The following is an 8,779-nucleotide window of genomic DNA, read 5'->3' as shown; positions in this document are numbered from 1 at the left end:
AATCGTACACCGCAACAAAGTAGCAAGCGGACATGTGATAAAAAAAATGAATTGTTTCCTCCAGATCACAGAAAACAACATTGTTTACTATCTTGCCACCAATACTTGACAGATTATGCTTAGTGAGAGTAACATCCCTATGCACAAACCACTTGAAAATTGTAATCTTCAGTCGTACTTTGGTTTGCGAGATATGCTTTGAACGAAAGACCAATAAGAATTAATTAAATCGATATACATAGATTTAATGGAGAAAACTCCGGAAGATGTCAACCACAATGGAACGTGTTTGGCTCGTTAGTTAAGGTCACCCCATCAACCTACTTACTAATTGTAGCCAAACAGTCCATTTATCCCGATCAGAGCTTCAATCACTAACCTAGAGCAGTAGCGAACTATTAAGGCTCAGTGCAAGTCTGAACTGAATATTCAAGGGAGACGTCCCCTATATTGTTCTTACAAAGCATCCATACATCGCAAATATTGTACAGAAACACCACTTTTCCTTTCCAAATCGTGTCGATCGGACATCTGCAACTTTAAGGCTACGCCTATTAAAGCAATCAACTTTTGTCCTCATCAGCACTTGAAAATGAACGTTCAAGCATCCGGTGGACTTCATGTGGGTAGAGCCGAGCGGGGTGAATATCGTGATGTGTTAAGCAGCCTGGATATGGTGATGTTGGTCGGAAAGCAGAGCGGCCATGGTTCTGGATTCTGTGGTGCTTAACCAGGACGCATGAGCACCTTCAAGGCTAGCTTCTTGTCGCATGTTTGGGGCATGAACATGTGAGATCCTAAGAGAGATCAAGCTCAACAATGTGTTTCTTTCTTGCTGCTTGGACTTGAGACAAACAAAACCGAACCATAGATTTGTTTATACTAGTAAATGTGTACGTGCAATGCACGTTAATTTGAAAGTATATTAAGTGTATGTGGATATTAAGTTGAATATTATGTGCGTGTTATTATGTGATTAACACTATATTTGACATGAAATTAACTACACGCTAAACATGTTGAGCACTCGACATTGAGCAGTCTAGATCGTTGGATTGACATGATTTGATGGACAAGATTAATTAGATGTGCCCCTTTATCTCTTTTTATATTGGTATAGATAATATTGTGAAAATATTCATACTTATATGTTGGTTATTTCTACTTTTTTGTTACAACCTGTTGGTTCTTTGTACTTGCATAAGAGGGAGAAGCAAATTGGTACATTTGTCACAAAAAAAGAACCAAATTAGATAAATTTGGCAATCAATGCCACATCTGGAATCAACCAACTCAATGTATATACCTTGAATTACTAGTCAAATATTAGGACATCCATTTACGAATAAGTGCCCATGGTTAGCTTGTCTTTGTCACTAGCGACTCTGTCAAAAATTTAGACGGCACGTGAAGGGAACAAAGTCAGGTAATTTACCTTGCTATTGCTAACTAGTCAACCCACACAAGCGCATTTCTGACCGATCCCCTAAAACCGGTTAGAGGAGTAAAAATTCGATTTTACTCCTCTAACCGGCATCTAGCTGATCCCCAATCGGCGCTCGTGGAGGATAAATCCTCAGCCGTGTGGTGCCTCCCTATATTTACTTTATCGTTCGGCGGCGGAGTAAAAAATCTCATGTCCTCTCTGCCTCCCCCGCCAAACTTCCTGCCACATCTACGCCGGGGGTGCCCTCCCACACCCCGCTGGCCACCGCTCGCCACCGCGGATGTTCCGTAGGCTCCATCTTGGTCATTGACCACTCAGATTTGTGCCTCCCTCGTCCAGTAGCCGAGATCTACGGCCGCCGCCGGATTTGGTGCTTCCTGCCGCCGGTGACTGCGCCTTGCCATGGATTGGCCAAGTACCAGACCACAGAGCCCCAGCAACGCCTCCGCGTCGCATGCAGGTATTGACTCCACCACTAGCTGCGCTCAGATATCTCTCATTGGCGGTTTGCCGAAAAACATGACCCGCTGTCGCCCGGGCTCGGCGCTGGCCAGCGGCTCGTCTGGTCACTGTTGCCGGTCATAAAGTGCCACGACTGCCCCCGGCAGGTCGTGCACCGAGTTTCTACCATTCCGGAACATCCTGGATGGGTGTTCTTCAAATGCAAAAAAAAGATGAGTATGTGCTTCTTTTGATTCGGTTGTTCACCGAATTTGGCGCAATTTCGGTAGCTCATTGTTTGCTCTAATTTGTGTGTAGGATGGATGCATGTTTTGGTATTGGGAAGAGGATTACATCGATCTATTGATAGCATAAAATTTTTTAGATGCATGTGCACTCATTGCAGAATAGAGACTAGATGCGAAGCAACGTTGCATTCCGAAGAAGAAAGAAGTGTGCAAACTCAAGAAGCCAATCAAGAGAATCTACAATGAAGACATAGAGAAGATATTAATCCAACTAGTGGGAGCAGTTATATAAGTTGGATATTTTTTTAAGTGTCTAATTGGGGTTCTTGTTTTCTTTGGTCTTGCTCTCCTAGTGAAGAATTTATGAATTATGAACTCCAATATACCAAGATGTCGTTGAATGCAATGAAGAAGCAAAGAAATGTGTTTCGGTGACTGAAAATGAAAAAACATACTCCACTATATATAAGGGATTGGTTAGGTCCGGCGAAAACTTAGTGAAGTAAAAATACTCCACCAAGAGTTTAGTCATACTCCGCTATTTTAGGCGATCGGTTAAAAAATGCCCAGATCGGTCATTCACTCCATCGACGGTGTGGGCAAGGGATGGGCTGGGACTCTGATCACGGTTAGCGTTCATAATGCATTTTCGCCAACTCTAATCGACGGTTAGCATTTTCGCCAACAAGGGATGGGCAGGGACTCTTCATAACGTAATGTTGTACTGAACAGTTTCGGAGCTGATAGACTGCACAGATGCAACATTGAAGAGCGAAGATGTGCTGGTCGGGCTGGTGTTATCATTGATGGATCATGTGGGAGCTCAGACCCCGATGCATCCATCACAAGATGAATTCAGGCGTGTTCCACGCTCTTAGAGCAGATGCCTTGAATGGGTAGCTACATTACTACTCACGAGGGCATAAACAACGATGCACGGAGATGGAGTACTGGCTTTGATTTACTATTAGATATACTCCCTCCGTCCTTTAAAGAGTGTACTTTCAACTTTGTTGGGGAATCAAACTATCTCAAAGTTTGATCAAGTTTGTGTGAAAATATACAATTATTTATAAAACCAAATAAGTATATGATGAAAATATATTTTATCATAAATCTAATGCTACTAATTTGATGGCATAAATGTTGATGTATTATTGTATAAATACGATCAAATATAAAAAAATTTGACTTTCCAACAAAAAAGTTGGAAGTACACTCTTTAAAGGACGGAGGGAGTAACTGCATACATAAACCGTACCGAGTGACAGAAGAGGTAGTGGCTTGCTACAACAAACACGTGGTTAGGATTTGTTCATGCCACTCGATAGAAGCAATTGTACGTATCATAGGCTCCCGTATTCACAGTGTTACTACCTAATTTTCATCTTAGCTACTCCCTCTGTCCCTACTAATTAGGAGAATGAATGGAAGATTACAGGACATCCTGATCAGCTCCCGCCTTCCCAGGTCAACATCAACCACGCCATGAGTGGCACCATTATTTTATGTTAAAAAGGAAAGAAAGAGTGATACTACCAACAATATCGGGCCCTATCTGACGCTGAAGCATCTCGGGTGGGCTGTTCTTTCGCAGGCCGACTGATTATCCGACGCGCGGAACAGGCCGAGAACGAAGGTGCTTGGTCAGTTCGCCGTGGCCGGGTCCGTCACGACCACAACATGGGCATGGCCAATGATGTGCCATGTGTGGGAGGACCTCTATCGACGGGCGTCGCTACGCAGTAGGTGCCGACATGCGAGCCGCCTGTATTATTGCGTGGCTGCTATGTACTACTAGTACGTGACAGTGACATGTACACGAGACGGGATACTCGTCCAGACGTTCACCTGCCGGCGTTGCCCGTGATACATTAGATACGTACCATGCAAAAAAAAAACATTAGATACGTATACGTAGATTTTAGATATTTTTGACCGAGGCGAAAATGAAAAACAAAAAATAGTCGCCGTTGCCGGGGATCGAACCCGGGTCACCCGCGTGACAGGCGGGAATACTTACCACTATACTACAACGACTTTGATGCAAAATTGTTTTGACAGGCTATCCATATCCTTGTTCATGCGAACCTGTCAGTTCAGTTGAGTGGTCGGCAGCCAATGGGTCACATCCAAGCTAGGTGGCGGGCGAGGGGCGACCCAACCGGGCCTCCGGGTCGACCCGGGTGGAGCCTACGGGACCACAGGAAACGTCGGCGGGACATAAATCGGAGACCCAGAACATGTTACATCATGAAGTATATCCTGTACTGCAGCTACGTCCGGGCCACTCCGCTCGTACGCCCACGCGAACCACGCCACGCTTCCAGGTCGGTCGGCCATGTGTACGTACCCTCCAGATTTGAGAGATTAATTCCACGGTACCACGTCGCATCACAGCTGCTGGCCTGCTACCGGGCCGATCGACGGAGAGCGGTGGTTGCATATACAAATCCGTTCAACGATGCGTGCTGCGTGGGACGTGGAGACCTGCCGTGTGGCCAACTAGCAGCCATGGCCAGCAGCATGCCAATCAGTCCATCGGCGCATTAGCCAGGCTACGGAGTTGGTTAACACTACTAGTAGTATCTTATAAGCTACTACCGCTCCGGCGCGACGAGCCATCAACCATCCGTCCATCATCGCGGCGAATCAAAGCGAATTATTGGCTGTTAGTTGGGAACCACCGGAGGATTAGTTAGCAGCTAGCTGCTCCCGTTGATCGTGCCAAGAAGAAGCAGAGGAGAAGTGGGAGGAGGAGGAGATCGACGATGTTCATATTGGAGCTGGGCATCTGGCTGCTGCCCTTCACGCTGCTGCTGGCGCCGGCGCGGCGGCTCGTGCACCTCCTCCGGGAGCTGCAGCGGATCCTCCTCGTCGTCGCCTGCGGCCGCCGCACGCCCGCGGCCTTCGGGGAGGTCTGGAGCCGCCTCGACCGCCTCGACTCCGCCACCGTCATCGCCTGATCGGTCCACCACAGCCCGTCCACCATGCGTCGCTCTGGCTCGGCTCCATCCTGTAATTAACCTCCTGCTGTTCTTCCTCTTGTATACTCAGCGCCTCCTAGTTTTTTTTCTGGCGCGTCCTAGTTGTGTGTAGCTGTTCCTCAAGAAAGGATCAAAGGACCGGCGCTACCTCTTTTCTTTTGAGCTTTTGAGCGAACCCGCTCTCTGTTCCCCCTTTTGATTTTGACCTCATCTTCTGTTTTCCTCTGAGTATGCATCATGCATGCCTCTGTAATTGCGTTGAGGAGATGATCGATGAACAGGGATCTCATCTGAGCGATGATCCTGTTTTCATATGTTTATAGAGAAAGAAAAAAGAAAGAAAGAAAATCCATTAATTTTCAGAGTATTATGATGAATCATGCGAGATTCGGGGTCACGATTGTCGAGTGCATGATGACATGACGTGAATCGCTCTTGATGTGCTAGCCCGCCGGTTTCCTGTCGTTGTCGTACACTCAATCAAGCACGCCACTACTACTAAATTTCTTCTGCTATTCACCGGATAGCTAAGTATTACTTACCTCTTGTTTCATGATAAGATCAAACACAAACTTCCCATGATTTATCATTCATAAAGTATGTACATATCATCATCGTTGCACACTGAAGAAGAGAAAAAGGCATAAATCATCGTACATATGCTGGCAGCAATTTAGAATGTACTAAAGGTTATCCACACTGAAAGGACTGGATACTGGATAAGTAAAAAAAAAAAAAGGCCATGGATAAGATGGACGATTTTGCTAACGCGCGTGTGGACAAGATGTACACCTGTCCAAAATTTGTCTTTTTGTACATGAGAACAACATGTATATGTGACTTCTCAAAATTTTTGTCTAATTGTACATGAGTACAAAATGTATACGTGAATTTTTCAAAATTTGGATTTATGTACATGAATACAACTGACGTGTTTGGTTGCCCGCATGAATTTACCTACATTGCATGTGTGTCTCAGTTGAGTCTGATTGAGAACAAACAGGATAAAAACCAACATATGCACGTTGTTTGATTGCCTGCATATCCTCTATCCCACTAGTAGAAAAGGGGTCAAATCTGGGACACGTTAGTGCCGGTTTGATTTTGAGCTGGCACTAATGTGTCTATTAGTGCCGGTTCCAACGGCTAGCCGGCCGCTCTAATTAGTATCGGTTCGTGGCGAACCTTTAGTACCGGTTCGTGCCACGAACCGGTACTAAAGAGAGTGGTGGCAGGATGTTGTCAGTCTGGGGCCCCTCCAGCACCTTTAGTACCAGTTCGTGGCACGAACCAATACTAAAGGTCGTCGTACATAAACCCTTCGTCCACCCGAGCTCGCTCTGTTCTTCCCCTTTCCTCTCTCCTCCTCTATTCTTCCCCTCTCTTCATCGAGCTCATCACACATTTTGCCCAAAATTTGTCAAGATTTGAAGGCCCCCATCCATTCAAATGACCACAAAGGTTAGCAACTTTGTCCTTTCATCTCTCATTGCTAGATTAGCTCTTGCAATGCTTTGTATAGTGATTAATTTGTGAGTTTAGTAATTTGGGAGAAATTATATGTGCTAGTATTTGATTTATATGCAATTTGAGGTAAAAAAATAACACTTAGTTTGCATATGTAGGTGTGGTTTACTTAGTGCCTTCTAAATCTCCGTCGTAACCACCGTCGATCTCCCGCACCGTCCCGTCGCCGGCACCACCTTGTGGTGAGGCTCTTGTTCATGAATGTTTTACATTACCAAATTGATGTTTGTGTGATTTGGATATATAGTTACTTGTCGGAGTAATGGGCCACGGGTAGCCTCACCCGAGTCCCTGGACACGACAAAACTTTGGGCCAGCTTCGCCCCGCAGTGACCCAAGCCGAAGCTCCGCCCTCCGAGGGCCGACTAGCTCAAAGGCCGGCCACCGGAGGACGGCCAACCACCAACAGACGGCACCAAGAGCGGCCGGCTCCAGTAGGCCGGCTCCCAGAGAGGGCGGCCACCTGGCGCCCTCAGAGTTTGTGCCTCCATCGAGAGGACAAGATAGAGCGTGGCTACAGTGAAGCCCCTCGCCCCCGAATCTCGGGCCGGGCGTGGCCACAGTGCCCCGTACAGGCGGAAATCTCCGCACGGTGCGGCACTGTTGCAACTTCCCCCCTGACGTCAGTACGGACAGGCGGAGCCCTGTTCGCCATGACGACCTGTCAGTACAGCCCGCCGGCTGCGGGCCCTATCGGGCAGTGACGCCACAGAAGACGGCAGATGCCGAACCAGTCGGACCTGAGAAGGGTCGGCCTCCAGCAGGCGGCCGTCCCTCGCCCCGAAGCAAGTACGCCATTAACCTGATGAGACCAAGTGTGGCTACAGAGATCTCCCGCTAGGCGGCAGGACTGTAGCCACACTAAGCTGACCAAGCCCGTGTCATTAGCAGCACGACTACAGTGAGTAGCCGCCGACCAGACCCGTCAGCGACGGGGGCGGCCTGTCGGCTCCGTACCAGACCAGCCGGCGGGGCCCACCAGGCGGCGGGCCCCAATAGTCGGTGGAGAAGCCGGAGGCCGGAGACACTGACGGCCGGGCCCAGCTCCTGGACGGATTACCATTATACCCCTAGGGGGTAGGCCTATATAAACCCCCCCCCCAGGGCACCCATGCAAAGGGTTCCCACACCCATAGAACTAGCCACTCCCTAAAGTAGGAAAGAGCTAGCGTTGCCTTCTCCTGCCTCTAGCATACAGCTCAAGGAGCACCTTTGTATCACTAGTGCCTTAGTGATCATACGGAGACCCCGCAGAGTAGGAGTAGGGGTATTATCACCAAGGAGAGCCCCCAACCTAGGTAAAGTTCGCCGGCGTTCGTGTCTATGCCTCATCCCACTTCCAGGCACCAGCGACGTTCTACTCGCTCCCACCATGATAAGACATCAATTGGCATATGTCGCACCCAACCCCTGACATTTGGTGCCCACCGTGGGGCGAGGTGCACCATCTCCCGGAGACCTGCTCTGGACGGGAACCCTGTTCCTTCCTGGCGAGCGAAGCCAGCCCAGCACGCCTAATGGCGTCAGCCTCGACGTGTTGCACGGCGCGGAGATCACCTGCGCGGCGAGCTGCCTCGCCGACCTTGTCGGCGAGATCCACCTCTCCGATGAGCCGGCCTCCGACGCGGGCACCGGCTGCCCCGAGAGCCGCCTCGTCAGCCTCCTCGACCAGCTCCACGTCACCAGCGAGCCTGCTGTGGACCTGGAGTCTGTTGGCTCCACCGACCCAATGATCGTCGACTCCAACACAACGTTGTTTGATGCGTTCCCCACCAACGTGGTGGTCTACGACGAGCCGCCTCCTCGCGAGCACAGCGGTGGGAGCACCGTCACGGAGGTGCTTGTCATCAGCAGCGGTGAGCACTCGGACGAACACGCTCGAGACCCATTCGACGCGGCTCTGCGAGACCTGTCGGCGCCCATCCCAGAGGGCGCAGATGCTGAGGCGCTGGAGGCACGCCACGTCTAGCTTCTCGAAAGCACAGGCCGACTGGCCAGCATGCGACGCCTCTCGGAGGCCTACCAGCGCGAGATGGATCGAGCTATTGGCGGCACGCTGGCTCCTGAGGGGCCCAGCCGCATCGGCACGATCCGGCAGCGTGGCGCGACCATCGCCAGCATGTTCGGGG

General features: G+C 49.4%; 1 non-coding gene across 1 annotated transcript; it reads right to left on the bottom strand.

The window, feature by feature from the left end:
* Positions 1–4,104: 4,104 nt before the first annotated feature.
* On the bottom strand, positions 4,105–4,176 carry TRNAD-GUC (transfer RNA aspartic acid (anticodon GUC)). Its single transcript has one exon. It is a non-coding gene; the product is annotated as a tRNA-Asp (tRNA).
* Positions 4,177–8,779: the final 4,603 nt, after the last annotated feature.

This window comes from Triticum aestivum, chromosome 4A, assembly GCF_018294505.1.
Source record: "Triticum aestivum cultivar Chinese Spring chromosome 4A, IWGSC CS RefSeq v2.1, whole genome shotgun sequence".
Classification (NCBI taxonomy): domain Eukaryota; kingdom Viridiplantae; phylum Streptophyta; class Magnoliopsida; order Poales; family Poaceae; genus Triticum; species Triticum aestivum.
This window is presented reverse-complemented; position numbering and strand designations above follow the sequence as displayed.